At 29.5% G+C, this 16,393-nt stretch overlaps 2 protein-coding genes across 3 annotated transcripts in view; one reads left to right on the plus strand and one right to left on the minus strand.

Annotated features, from left to right (window-relative positions):
• Positions 1 to 10,528, minus strand: part of Dhap-at (dihydroxyacetone phosphate acyltransferase) — a 96,258-nt gene extending 85,730 nt beyond the window's left edge. Inside the window, exon 1 of one of the 2 annotated variants that reach the window (XM_014428167.3) lies at positions 10,506 to 10,528. The gene's annotated coding sequence lies outside the window, so the exon portion shown is untranslated. The remainder of the gene's footprint in view (positions 1 to 10,505) is intronic. The other variant, XM_014428161.3, reaches the window with a different exon arrangement.
• pyd (polychaetoid) overlaps positions 1 to 16,393 on the plus strand; it is a gene marked incomplete in the record, with an annotated part of 191,643 nt that overhangs the window by 43,825 nt on the left and 131,425 nt on the right.

Raw genomic sequence — 16,393 nt, forward strand, 5'->3', positions numbered from 1 at the left:
TATATATACATATATATATATACATACATACATACATACATACATACATACATACATACAACTTTTTCTCTAAAATCGATTTATCGAAGCTTCCTCTTCATGTCACTTGTTTACCGCTTTCTCCAAAATGGCTCCAACGATTTTGATTAAACTCGTATCAATGTACAACCAAGTGATTATTGGGTATGACACCATTGATCTTTTTTGGAGTAAATGTAACATAAACACATCCGAGGATGGACTATTATTCGAATACAACCAAGACAGTAACTGTATATAAAATTTTTAGTTCATTGCCAGTTTTTCTGGAATTAAACAAACTGATATTAGTTGAGAAATATCGCTGACATTCAAGAGTCCTCTTTGCCCATATATTTTAGGGACAGAGTAGAGTGATTCGATTTTCCTTAAATAATTTCAATCTAGCTATTAATATTATTTTCGAATCATAATTTTTCATTTGTTTATGAGTAATTAATATGGTGATGAAATCAGTATTCGTTATTTAAATAAATATTTGCATTCAAGTTAAGTCTCAAAAAACTTTTTATTACACTCATTTTTAACAATTTTGACTAACATTACACCACATATGTAAATTTATAGTCATGGTATGCTAATTTATTAGTGATAATGTTGTTTATTAAATACTAATGTATAATAAAAGTTTTTATTTAATAGATTGTCCTTGAGGATGGGCAGGTTGTCCGAAACGTTGGACATTTAAGTAATATAAAGAGTATTTGAGATTTAACTTGAATGCAAATTATTTTATTTAGACAATAAAACCAGTCTCAAAGAAATAAGAAGATTATATATCAGCATTTCTTTCCAAAGTTGATTTAGGCTGGTCAAATAACACTTTTAAAAGAGGTCTTGCGTGCAAATGGAGATATAAGTCTAATTTCTTAATTGTCCTATTCATTTTAAATTCAATAAAATCAACAATTGTTTGATACCAAAATACTACTTTCTACTATACAACTCTTCAATAATTGACCATTTCCTCCAAAAGTACAAAATTTTCGTATTCGTCTATTATTTTTGGTAAAAATCGACAAAAATATGTAATAAATAAAAAGTTAAGTTTTACATGGACATATTAATAAACGATCTGCTGATAAAAAAGAAATAGCAATGAAGGGGTATAGACTATGTTCAAGTATTTTAACAATACCTTCGCGTTTAAGGAAAGGAATTCAATTGCCTTTACATTTCTATAGTAAATAGAAATGTAAAGGCAATTGAATTCAGCTGTGAATTGATTTATGCCTTTTTGTTTAATAATAGTGGATAAGAAGCGGATATCAATCATCTATATATAATATCTCTATTTATAATAACTATATAGATGATATCAAACTAGTGATAACTATAACTATCCCTGGCAGGTGGCTTCAATAGTTCTTAAGATGGATTTGAACGGTACAGTTGATACCCTGGGATACTTGTGCAATTATGTTGAATAGCTCTGTTGAATAGACATTAGGTTTTTGCCTCAGCTAAGGTGAGTTCCCAGCATTAGATCAATTCAACGCAGTCCAAAAGGAAGCGGGAACCGAAAATGTTAACGACCCCTAATTACGTTGCTTAATTACCATAGATGTAGCTGGGTAACAGAGTTTCTGATTTTGATCAACAAGAAAACAACATACAACTCAACCATTCAACATAAGGTGAATCACTGCTGTATTTGCTTGTGTATGTGTGTAAACCCCAGTTGGTAAAAGAACGAAGAGCTCTCCAAGTGAGGGTTAGGTGATTTTGATTCCCGATATATTGTTTTGGCTGTATTGATTTTGAATATCCGAATTTCCAGGACAAGGAAATCATTTTATATACAGTTTCTCGTGGTTGTATTCAATTACAAGTCCTTCCTTGATGTCTAATCCATTTAATGCAAAAGGATCGGTAGTATCAGACCATTCAAGTGTGTATTTTGATTTACGATTCCATTTAAAATAGGTATAAAACTTGTTTTTAATTTATAAAATGTTTCGGAAATAAGGTCTATAAATGTTGTAATGACAACTTAATTCCATATTGATTAAAATATCATCTATGTCAAAAAATCATTTTTGTGAGGAAACGAATTACTATCAAATCAATATCTTCTAATGCCGCTAATCTTGTTTCTTATCGTAGTGTAAAATTGAATTTTTATCTAATAAGCTATAAATCTGATTCGTCCGAAATCTTTTTTTTTAAATATCGATTTGAAGATAGGGTATTAACCTTGGATTATGAATAAAATATCTCAAATTTTAATCATTGACATTATGAACCGGGCCTTCACAGATGTTCGCAGGCCGCGTAGCGTTGCATGCAATCACAAAATGGGAGGACCCAAGATCTATGGAGAAGGGGAAGCTGTTGGCGGGAAGCGGCAACCACCAATGAAGGCAATACGCTTTGGATAAACAGAGACTGTTTGTAATGACGCCCTGCTGACTTGAGTGTTTACATATGCTACAAAATTGTGCTGTAGTTATAATGGACTTTTTAATTTATTTGAAAGGATTGGGTATGGGACTGAGTGCGTGGAAGTCATTCGTGGGGAGAGGGGGCAAAATTTCTCCTGCCAAAATGACTGCTGAGAAAATATTGTAACATCAATTTTCAGCCATTTCGTAGGGTGGGGAATGAACCTTGGTACAAAAAGTGAAATCTATCGTAGATAAGTTAATGCAATTATTTAATTACCTTGTTTATGCCTATAACCATCGGTTTTATATAAGAAATAAGAACTATAAATCCGTGATTTATTCGTCAAAACGTATTCCAAATTCTGTAGTTATCATGATGGTTCCAAATAAAAAATTATTTCTGAATTCGCCCTTTCTTGTCTGCATGAGTGTGTTTGTAATACGATAATTATGGCTTCGATTATATCGGGTAAGGTTTAAGATAAATTATTTAGAAATATAAATTATTTAACAGAGAAAATAATTAAAATATAAATTATTTACCTGTTTGCATTAGTAACAAGAAACAGTTTTAAAGAGATCAATTGTTTTATAAAACAAGTTAAAAACGCTTTAAGTTAAGTTTAAACGGATACAAAGAATATGGACATAATTTATACAAAGTGGTTGCGGCTTTAGCGCACTTGCTAAGCCTCCATTGGCTTGATGCAGCGAGATGGATGCGCTGGGATCTGTTGAGCTCTGCTCTACCCCCCCACACGCTTTTTTTTCTCATTTATTTTTATTCTTATTTTAGTATGAATGTGATCATTCATCACTATTACCTATTGCCCACAATGGTGTGACAGATTGTAATATCTATCAATAAATAAATTATTAATTAAAAAAAAAATTATGCACATATCACAAACGGGAATATTTCATTATAACTTGTTAAATAAAAAAATAAATAAAATATAATATTAATTAATAACACAGTTTAAAAACATTGAAAAATTAAAACAATTGGTAAATATTCTAAAATAATAGATGGAAAGGACTGAAGAAACTCAGTGTAGAAGGGATCATTCCGTAATTAAGTGATATTGTAGGCGGTTTAATTCTGTTATGTTATTATCTGAAATTAGAACAAATCGTAAACAGGGTAAAATAAAATCATATAAATGAAATGAACTAGGAAACTAAAGAAATATATTTGTAATGTAAAAAAAAGATGTTATGAAAAAATTGGTTTATACAAAGAAATTTTGTTATGTATAAATAATAATATAATAGGCATAATAAGTTATTGTTTAAGATTAACAAAATATTAAGATTTTAATTATTGTAATCCTGAAGATGGGGAAAGAACCCGAAACGTCGAAGACGAATACATAGGAAATAAGGAAAATTTAAAAAAATATCTAATTTTAGAAGTTGATGAGCTTAATGTAAAATACTAATTCTCCTGGGGGAAAAAATGTTATAAAAAATAACTGATGATGGAAGCTCTATATTGCATCTAAAGCTACAATATATTTCTTCGAATATTCCTCTAAAATTATCAAAAATAAGTATTTTATTATATAGTATTCTTTCATTGTTTTCAAGTTATTTCTTAAACTTTTTTTTACATTAATTACAACATCGTTCATTGTTAAATGACTATACAAGTAGTAGTATTAGTAATACTAAAATTAGCCCTCTAAGATTGCTCTCTCATAGCCTCGTATTGATATTTGTCATTGCTTAAAGTCATCAGGATCTATAGTGCAGCTTCTAAAACCACTTAGCTAGCTGATAACAATTAATCTGGCCAGTCATAGATAAGTGGCCTTGTGAACTATCTGTTGCTAACTAGTACCAATTTCAATGCTGCAGTTAATACATATTGCCTCCCATCTTACAAGAAATCAATATAATAATTTTTATTATTATAACATGTTTTATTTTAATAACATGGTATACAATGTTTGACAATAGCATTTGAGCAAGTTCCGAAATGACAATTGGAGTATATGTTATATTAAAAAAAATAGTATCTGAGAATTTAAGAATTTTTTAAAAATTCTAACACCCAATTTTTTTTTAATCATTTATTTATTGTTGTTTACAACTGTGTAACATATATACAAGTAAATTTGCTGTAGGTGAGATAGTGACATGATCCAAACATGTGGAGAATCTACCCGTTGTTAGAACTCCAATAACATTTATAGATGAGAAGATCCCGAGGCCATCTTCTTTTCAGACGCCTAGGAGAATTATTTGGTAATGAAGGAGAAGCCAAGTTAGAAACAAATGGATTTGGGTGGTTGGGAAGTTTTCCATGGCAGGAATGGTATCTGGCTTTGGCCAAATCGGCAACATATGGGACATTGAGGTCATGATGGATGACTTGATTTGTGACAAAGTAAGGAGCATTAAGGATTTTGGACTGTAAGGATTGGATTCGGGGGGGATTTTGATGGTTTAGTGGAGCCCCAAAGCTCAACTCCATATGTCCAGATAGGCCTTATAATAATCATGTAGATCAATCTTTTGTAATGGATTGGCAATTTAGACCGTGTGTAGTAAATGTTGTAATAGTCGAAATCGACGAGCAGTTTCCTGTCTTTTCAGTCTTGTATGAGGATTCCTTGTCAGTCGTTTGTCGAGATATAGTCCTAAGTAACGGATCTGTTCGACAGGAATAAGTGGGGTATCATTAAAGGATACTGTAGGGCAAGAGGTCATTGGTTTACGACGAAGGGTAAATGTGATTTAACACTCAATTTTTAAATTATAAAAACTACCACAATTTAAGGTTTCGAAAAATTAAAGTTGATACTATGTTGAAAGGAAGTAATACATGTAATAATACATAACTCAAAATACAAACTTTATATTTTTAGGAATGAAAATTATATATTATTGATTTCAGAAGGGAATTACCCACCTGATTCCCCTTTCTAGCATACGCCACTGCTTTAAAAAAAAAAAAACGAAAACAATAATAACCGTTTATGATGTCAAAGTGGCTCTGTATATTAGGTCTTGGTATACCAGTTAGATAGGTGAGGTACTCTTTACCAGAAGGCCATAGGTTAGGGAGCTGGTTGATGATGAATTGAGGTATGAGATGAATTGACAGTATGAGTCTTACGGGAACTTGCCGTAAATCCTCACAAGATGGAAACCTCACTCCAAGGTACCAGCTTTCGGTCGTGAAGAGAGTGGCAAGCCCTACAGAAACTAGCTGTAGGCCCTTGCAGGAAGTTAATTCCACTTTGTAAGGAATTATCTTACGGTTGTGAAACGGATGGCAAGTCCTACAGGAACTAGCTGTCCTTAAAAAGTTCGAATATACTAAAGTGTAATATACATTTCCAGAAATAGCACTACAATGTACTGATCCACTATGTATAATATTAGTCACTGTCTCATTAGGGGAGAAATGATTGAAGGGTATATTCACACTTTGGTGTGTCCAGCTTGTGCTTAGTCAACTCTCTGGGCTATTAAATGCCATCGAGAGATGCTACGTGAAAGACTTAGCTTATCTCTATTTATTCAAATAATACATTTATGAATATTACAATGTTTTTTATGGTTGTTACATGTATGAAATTAAAATATATATAATACTCAAATACATGAAATAATATATATATCAATATGCGGTATTTGTGTGATGATCGTAGTGGTTCAGGTAACGATAGCTTAACTGCGCCAGGTAACCGGTTACGATTTTAGAAGTCGCTAGAGTGGTGTAAATAGTTTGGGGGTCACTACAATGTATTGATGTGCAGTTGTGGTAATGGTATTTGAAACAAGGTCTTACATAACATTGTTACATTATAAGCACATTCCAAAACATAGTTGTTGTTGTTTTTTAAGCCTCTTGAAAGCCTCAGGTGAAATGTCCAAGTAAGTTGAATGGATGAATTATAAAAAAAACATTCACAACAATCGCGTAACATCATAATAAATTTGGTCCTGGATATGCCAATACTTTCTTCGTTAATTTGGATGATTTAATTTAAACGTTGATTGACACGGGGCTTACCAAATTACATGTATCGCAAGATATAGTACGGACTGCATCGTTGCTTCACGAATATGGAATTCACGAACTTCGAGTTAGTTCCTAGGCATGAACCCAGTTTGTTAACTCGTCGTTGGCAGACAAACTATTAAATGAAACCAAAGTGCAATAGTTCCTGTCACTCATAGAGACATAAATAAATAAAAGGACATTACAACCGGTTAGGTCAAGCTGGTGGCCTGGGAGCGATTTGATTAGAGCGGGCAACTCTGAGTCACCCACCGTCGGTCGTATTTTAGGCACTTGGTCATATGGGCCGCACATGAGGGAGGAATTAAATGAACGAATTGAGCCCATCAATTCGCCCAAGGTTAAGCAGGAAACATTTATTTTTTATTTGTAGTTCATTGTCTTCAATCCATTAATGTCCCATCCTTATCGATAATATTATTGTAAGGTTTTTTACGACCCCTCTTTATTTTTCAATTAGGCAATAGTACCTACGTAGCAATTTATGATATAAATATTTATCGTCAATGAATTCAATTTTCCGAAATTATTTGCGGTTACTTGTGAGGACCATTCTATCAAAAGTTAAAATATCTATTTCCATTAACTAAGAATATTTTTGACAAATTTAAATCCAATATCTAAAACTTATCAAATTTATTTCAAAACTTAAAACTCTCTCTGTCAATAAAAATATAACTTATCTGTATGACTTGCTCATATATATATATATTTATTTTTTTTATTTATTTATTTTTTCTCATAGTTTTCCAAAAGTGGATATATCGACTTCTGATACATTTTGTTCCTCATATGTGGTTGAATCTTTGTGAACTGAAAATAATCTCTTTTCTTAAAAGTTCTTAATTTTTCTTTATTATTTTTGTAATTTCATTTATTAATTTTTTTTCAAATTTGTCTTAGACATTGTGAACATTTCGGAGTTCATCCCCACAATCTTCAGCATTGCAAACATTCTTATCATGTTGGCTCTATATTGTGGGTCCTAACAAGATAGGGTATATACACAACGTCACTATCATGTTTATATATGTATATAATAAATAAATAAAGTGTGTAATAAATTTAAATTAGATAAAGAATTTTGGCAAAATTGTATACTATATAAAAATTATAAGAATATTTGTAATTCTATAGAGGGTTTGTAAACCCTGAAACTATATATTTATGGATATAAGTCTGAACTGAGTCAAAAGACAATTAACAAGTTCAAATAAAATAGTAATAACAGACGACTACAAAAGAATTACTTACAGTACATGAGTGACATATTATTTCTACCCTCTTATCCAGAGCCCGTATTGTAAGAATGTAATACTGAAAACGGGGAGATGAACCCCGAAAAGTACACAATTTAGGTGACAAATTAACTAAAAAATGAATTAAAAAAAAATAAATAAGTCTAGTTCGCTACAAATTTATAGAAAAATTAAAATATTCCCAACAAAACTGGGTTTATTACTAGAAATTTATCTTGTTTAGTAGGCTTCATCCTTGCTTATTATTTTGTATCAACTATATTTCGAAAATTGTTTCTTGTTTTTTATTTTTATCTCGACGATTAAAAGTACCTGAAAATCTAACTTATCAAATGCTGATTTGTTAAGAAATCTATTTGAGTCATGGGAAAAGATTAGATTGAGCTAAACTAAACGATAACACTCTCAGTCCAGAGTGGTAACTCATTTTCCCATTATACATTAGGTATAAGATTCAAAATTTCGTTACCTTCCCCGGCTATGTGAATAAACAGTTTCATTGCATTTAATTCTAATTGTTTATTCATAACTTATAATTGAATTTAATTAGTGTTGAATATTCATGAATGGAAGTATTGAGAAAATTATTATGATCTAAAAGTGTCGTTAAAACAATCTTTCACTTTATTGTTCGATCTATTAATTGTTCATTATAATAATTAAGATGCGAAAAAAAAATACTGGTAAACATAAGCTATAGTTGTGTATGGCATACGAGTATGAGTTTGCCTGAGAATATTGCTTTATGAATTAATTATTGATAGTTAATGAGATACCATTTTAAGTTAGTTAACACACATTGTTTATTCAACTCATTGTCAGTAAAACATGCGTTGATTTTTTAACGATTTTGTTGTTAGTTATATAAGGCTCAAAACTCTACCCTTTGGGCGAATATTAAGAGCGTAAGAATTTACTATTTTTTTAAATTAAGAATTTACTCTTAAATTTTTCTGTGTGATTCGTAAACTGTTTATTTATTTATATTCCATTGTATTATATCTGTTTTCATATTTAATTAGGTTAAAGTTGTTGATAATTTACAACTAGTTATTTTGAGATTTATCAATCTTCTTATCTTTTTTTTATTTTTTTTTAAATTATATTTTTCATTTGATCTTATCGCATAACATAATATAATACATATAGTAATTATTTGATAATTCATAAATATTAACTTTTTTATGTTCAATGATTATTGTTCATTATTCATCACGTGTATAACACACATACATGTGAGTATCATTTACGATTACGAAATAAGTTATATTTATTCGATTGATTATGGGAATCACTTTTTTAAAAGCTTTAAATTAATTATTCAAAATAAGACTAAATAATTTAAATTTTAAATGCCAAAATGATTCACCTTGTATACGAATGAGTGATGTGTTAATAATATGTTTCAGAGTACATTAAAAATTAGAGTACGAGTATATATTCGTATATTAAAAATTTAATAATGAAATTCAGAGTAAAATTTAACGGTCCGATCGATTATGCCCGGATAATAGTTGGACTAGAGATAGACAAGCAACCAAATTTCTTCATTGATTTCTAAAACGTAAAATGTTTGAAAAAATGTTCGATTCTGAGGACAGATATATTTAATAATCTGCATGAATACAAACTGTGCTGTCCACGGGGTAAAGGATTTATAGATAGCCCCTCTAACTCCGATAAGCGGTCGGCTTCTTTGTAACTGTTTTTTTTTTGTTTTTTTTTTGATACTTTTCAAATGTTAAATGAATTAATAAGTTTAACTAGTATGGTTAGACTGCTACCAATGGGTAGTTTCTCTACACGCCTTTAACACTCCAATTTAACTTATATCAGATTTACTAAATCTATTATAATGTACAGTTGTAAATAGCAATAAATAAATATTTTAAAAAAAAATCTAGTATGGTGTTTCTTTCTGTTTATAACTCAAAGTCATTCAGAAAGAAAGAAATTCTCTAATCTTCTCTACCTTTGGTAAAAAATATTGTTTTCGAGCTTGTCAATATTGTCAACATTCGCAATTTTGAAAAGTGAAAAGTTCAAATCCAAAAGATTTGTAAACAATGAAGTATAACTTATTGTGAATGTTTAGGAAAGATTTTTCCTACGGAGCCTTTTAATATACTATTTTTTTATTTTTCTAAGGTTTGGGGATCTTTCCCAAATAATGGTTATGATAAAAATAGTAAAGTTGTTGAGAAATTTAAGATATTGCCAACACCTCACAAAAAGTAGCAATCCACTTTATAATTTCTTTTTAAGTCAGATCAGAACCAAAATCAACATTAATTTCGGTTGAAAACCTTGTAAAGATCTCAATATTTTCCATACTGGAATGTTTGTAGCTGTGAATTAAGTTTTATTTTATTATTTTATTTTTTTTTTTGTTGATTTCGTCGCGCCTTGTAACTGAATTGGATACAATACAAATCATTCAAGGTGGAGCTCGTTGTTGGAATGGTAGGCCAAAACGCTGGTAGTTACAAGACACAGCGTTTGTGGTTTGTGGCACTATCAGAACAATTGCCAATAGCGTTCTAGCGTACAAATAAAAGTGCTGTAGACGGGAACGCAAGCATTTTCAAATAAGCGTTTGCTAATGCGAAAATAAATGACTTACTTATCTTCTCATTACTTCAAAAACTAATTAATTCATTAAAATGATATTTTAATGTTTCATATTACTTAACTAAGCTATAAAGTAATCAACGATACAGCATGGGACCAATATATAGAGTACTTTAAATATTTCCTTACAATTTTTAATATTGGTTTACTCACTTTGTTACTGCTTTTCGCTCCGAAATACGTATATACCAAGGTGAAACTAAAAATCCTTTGGTCCTGTAGCAGCAGAGGATAGACAATGTCTTTGACAATGGCGGGAGAAAAAATCCAAGGAGTGAGGTGGGTTGACCTTGGTGCTGATAGACTTCCCTCCTACCTGCCTGCCTCACCCGTAAGCTAAATTCTCAGGCCATCCTCGTCTCTAGAACCAACAATGTGATAAAAATAAATAATAATACAATTTAATAATGTATGTTTGTTATTTAAAAAATAATTGATAATATACATCATATTCTTTAACTGCTGCTGTAGTTATAAATTAAAGTTAATAATAGAAAAATGTATTTATATAGATAAAATAACATTAGCCAAGTCGATTTTATTATGTTAACTGAACTCACAAGAAAAAGACAATTTCAAGTACTATTTATTTCATTAATTTTTCCATTCATGTAAATGCAATAATCATATTTATTTATTATTTTATTCGATTAATACTCAAGTCTCGTTGTTTTACTTAATATTATTTATTTTTATTTAACAACCCCTTATAGCTTTAGAGAGGAGGTCTTTAAAGATATTTCTATAATATTTACATTTGAATTTTTCCTAAATACGTATGAAAACTAACATTTCCAAGCAATATCGTCTATAATAACCTCTTAAATAAATATTTTATTTAATTATCACAATTTTTTTAGTTTTGATTATATTCTCAAATTTCACATGTAAAAATTTAAGCTTTTTTAGATTATTGGGAGGAATGACACGCCCAAATAATGACATAATTGTTTTTATTTTCTATGTTTCGTATATATTTTTCATAAATATATAAATTGTATTCACATAATAATCATGTCTTTATTTATTAAACGCCACGTTTAAATAATACTTTTAAATATTAGAATAATATTCTAATGCCATGGTTTCTATACGGTGTAACTAAAGGTAAATGGTAAAAACAAGTAGCCGTGTATTTCCCTCACGACATCCGCTCCCTGACACGTTTTTTTTCCCTGTGGCTTCAAAACATGCCACTGTAATTATTTTTCGTGGTTTGTTTTTGATTCTTAGAACTATAACAGATTAAAATTATTTGTTCCTAGAATATTTTAGTTAAGAAATTATAATTATACATGTAAAAAATAAAAAAAATAATTTCTAAGCACTACGGTATTTTAACTTACGTTTAATTTTACGTATGATACTTAACAATTTTCTTGTCTCCACGTTATACACTTTTTTACGGTAGTACATGAATATGTGAATAATAAAATCTTGAAACGTTACCGAAGTATATTTTTTGATTACTGACTGTACTTCAATTTCATATATATAAATATAATTATTAACATTTTTTTATTGTATTTTTTTAAAAATATTTTGAGGTTCGGTCAATTTATCGTTCTCATATTTATGCCAAAAAAAAAATTGTTTTTAAAAAGGAAGTTTTTCTTAACTAATTATTAAAAGCTAAAAATCTTGAACAACAGGTGTGCAAAGAGGTGATTTGTTCCAGAACATGCTAAACCGATTTTTCTCAATTAAGGGTATACTCTTTATTAGGTGAAGATACCGAACCCACAGGGCTGACGCACCTATAAAGCAACAGAATAATCTGCCTGATTCAAACCAGGTTCTTTGGAGTTAGCAGTACAGCGAAAGACATTAATTGGTTGATTAATTTAATATTTTATAAACAATTTTATTCAATTTTTATTCCATTATTAAACAATAGTAATAATATTCTTTATTTATTTATTCTGTGTCAAGTCACTTTAGAATAACACATGTATAGAAAATCAACAAATGAAATAATAATAAATCCAGGAGGTACCTTCACAGAACAATAAATTCAACAAGAAAAAAGTTTAAATAATGATAATCAAAAATCAAAATATGTTAGAGATTCAGTATTTCGTAAGAAAAATATGATAAGTAACTAAAACAAATAAAATTTATATACATATTTTAAGTGAATATTAAATACCGCTATTAACATTAGAGGTTCATTATCTAAATAGGTTTGATAATATGAAAACAATATTTTTATTTAAGTTTTAAAAATAAAAATAAAATGTTAATTGTGTAGCTTAGATTTATTTTACTTACGACTGTTCATGTTTTATTTTGTTTTTAATGTGGTTGTTCAAAGTATTTATATAGTCACGTGTAGTTATTGTTTTAGTAAATGTTAAACATTCGAAAGCTTTTAAGTAACTTGAATATTCATTCTGGCTCGACTATTTTCTGAAGGACGCTCAACTAACAACCAGTTCGAGTAGAGGATCATTTCAATAACTAATGAACCGCTCAAATTAAATGACAAATAGCAGAATCAACGTATTCCTATTCAGGATGCCTGGATGCGAAGTAGCTTTAAAAAAAAATAAATAAATAAAAAAATAAATAGCCGTTGTATTATTTATATCAGGGGCTATAGAGCCATTGCATAGATATTTAATATTATTTAGAATTCTAAAATGCTTCTAATAATTTTCAACATTCAGAAAGATTGATCAAGGAATATGCTATATGCTTGTATTTAAAAATAAAAAAAAATAAAATAACTGGTGCAGTACATACTGTACTTACCACTCTGGAAATCGAAAATTTTAAAAGTTTAATTTTTATTTTTCCGTTACTATAAAAATTCGTATTAGGATTTCTAGAGGTGCAAATAACAATTATCAACTTTATAACTTATTTTATTCTGTTTTACAACTTTTATATTAATCGAGGAGTATGAGATCAAAGAATGTTGTACCACATGTGCGTACTGATGTGGTCAGGCCAAAAGGCAAGCTAGTCGAGTTATTTCATGGGAAAAATAAAATGGTGGGATCTGAATTTTAAGTACAGAAACAAGGAGCACAACAGCCTGGGATGAATTCTTGCTCACCACCATTAGATGAATACATATCTATTCACTCACTCTTTCCTTGTACAATTAGATTTCTTGTGTTATTTTCATTAACCATACAATGTGTTGTATTTAATAGTAGAACATAGTTGTGGAATTACAAATTAATGAAAAGTTGTATAACAAACTTCTTTTAAACCAAGTATTTTGATACTCCTCGTGGATCCAACTTAATGCCTGTACGCACACCTCATATTGAAGAGATATCACTTATTAATTTCTATAAACCAAATCTAAGGGGCCAAATTAACATATGAATTTCAGTATATTTTTCCTAATTAGTTTTGAAATAAAAACGTCTAATAATTATGTTTTACAATTTAAAATTCGTAATGCAAACAAATTAAGTATTTTTATCATCCTTGTACTTTAGTTAGCTCTGGTCCAAACGTGTGTGGTTAGTTAAAACATTTTATGCTTCTGAACGCTGTTTACATTCCATATCAATGAACCAATCTTTAACTTATTTATTTTAATTTTTATAATTCTGTCTCATATATGTATATAGCATGGATAAACCTTGTATTTTTTTTCTCAGTAACCTCTACAAATTCTTGGCTCATTAAAAACTACTAATGTTCTAAACAGAAAAACAATTAAAGCACAATGAAATGTAAAAAGTTTCACATTCGCAAAAACACGAATTAAAATAGGTATACAAAATAAATAAACATACTGATAAAGATAGTAATAAATTTAAAAAAGAAAATATTACATTTCATCGACTTTTCTGTTTATATTAGAGAAAATAAATTGATAAATATCCTCCTTTATTAAAAAAAATCTCTCATTTTTATTAAAGGAGGATGATTTTACTAACCGAATCAAGAGAAATCGTTTCAGAACTGAATTTACTGACTAGTTGAGTCTGGTTAGATTTTAAAGGCATTCGAAAACGTCTTGGAACAAGCAGGTAGAAGTATCCTCTAGGAGCCATTCAATTGCCAGTTCTCAAAACAGGTCCCTAATTCCGGAATAAGGGTGGTATAGAGGTTATTCAGGTATAGAGGTCTGAAGCAATTTGGCGACCCCAACTTGGTAAGGACAATAGCTCCGTCTATTTTTTCCCTTCTCTTTTGGCCTGCAAGTAACCGAGGATCGAACAGGTTGTAAGGTTTGCAGGTTGAAGATTGGAACACGTTTGCGAAAGTTATCACACCATCATTTGGAAAAAAATAAATAAAAGTATAAATAAATAAATACAGTCGTCATATTTTCTTTATGATTAATATTTATTATAATTTATTTATTTCGTCATTATCATAAATCCTAAGGTTTATTGCATCGAGTTCTTGCATTACAAAACTTTTAAAATTATTATAAACTAATGATGACCTTACGGTGTATTAGGAAGTCCTGATGGTGTTCAGAAATTGTTTCCTCTACTATAATAATGAACAATTTATAATTGTTAAAAATAGTTACCACCTTTTTATATGTTTTTTCTGTCCACCACTTGAACCTCCTTGATATTTATATTTATATGATTGAAATTATCTCACCAACGATTAAATAGTAATTTATAAACAAGAAATATTCGAATTAATAATAAATATAAAAACTGATTATAATATATAATAACAAAAACAATTTGTTAAACGTTAAATATTAAGAATTCATTGAATATGTACAATTTATGATCAATTATTAACCTTTTATCGGTAAATTTTAACAGGAATCTAGGTCGAAGATTTCCATTTTTATACAACCATTTAAAAAAAAATTGATTTTTAATTAAAATAAAAGATAATGAGGTGTATAGTTGATCGTAGATAGTTGACCGTAGATTAATAAGTAGAGTAGATGGTCGAGGGTCGTAGGCAGGAATAAATAATTTTTTTGTTTATTTGTGGGTTTTTTCTGACCGCACCCCCCCACCATCTTCTCTACTTAAAATAAGAGATGTTTTAAGGTGTGATTGAGTAGTCTCAATTCAGATGATAAATATATGGACTTAAATAATTAATATTTATTATTTATGTTGTTTGCCTTTAGAGAATAATTGACACATTAATAATTAACACATACATATGAACATGTTATTTCATTATTATTATTATTATAACACTATTATTATTTTATAATAAATGGCTCTTGTGCTTTTTGAATTGGATACGTTTAAGTAGGCCATATATTGATAAGATTTTTCGCGGTCTCAATATTGTGGTAGATGAAGATACTCACAACCTAGAAACACGGATTCGATTTCCAATTCTCGCGTGTTAGATCTTTGAGTGGTGAATCTTCTGCTGGCCAGAGGTATTTACAAAAAAAAAAAACACACACCCCGTAAATATAACTGAATTGACATCATAGCGGATATTACTAAAATATAATATTTTTGGAATGGATTACTAAAACTCTGTACCGATGAGTAAACGTCCTAAGGATCAACTGAAACCTGAATGGAGATGTGTTGACCTTGAAGATTTAGGCTTTGATGAGGTTCAGTAGCCCTTAGTTTCTTGCCAGCGCAGCTGCTTACAGCCAGATTTGGAGACGTAGGGATTTATATAGAATTTTAAAAACTAACATAATAATAATCTGACTATTATTGCATTAAAATAAGTTTATTTGAAAATGAATACATTTCAAATACAACCAATTAATAATATTATGAAAAAAATTCAAAGTTTGACCTTCGTCAATCATTAGATAAATAAATGGGTTGGGCAAAGACTATTGTAAAAACTTGGTTTTTGAGATTAACTAGTTACTTTACTCAAACATACAATAATACTAAGTTATAGGGACTCACAGACTAAGAATGTCATAGTCTTAGGATGTAGAATGTGTTATGGTGTAGTAATTTAGGTATTCATATTTGCATTGATGATCTATCAGAATATAGCAGCTGAACTATTAACTAATGACGGATTGACGAAGCTAACAATAAGTCTTCAAATCCTACCTCCTTTTTTATTTATTTTTTTTTTATTTGAAGATTATTAGAAAAATA

The sequence above is a fragment of the Halyomorpha halys genome, unplaced genomic scaffold, assembly GCF_000696795.3.
Source record: "Halyomorpha halys isolate HHAL.00 unplaced genomic scaffold, Hhal_1.1 Scaffold697.1, whole genome shotgun sequence".
NCBI classification, from domain to species: Eukaryota; Metazoa; Arthropoda; class Insecta; order Hemiptera; family Pentatomidae; genus Halyomorpha; species Halyomorpha halys.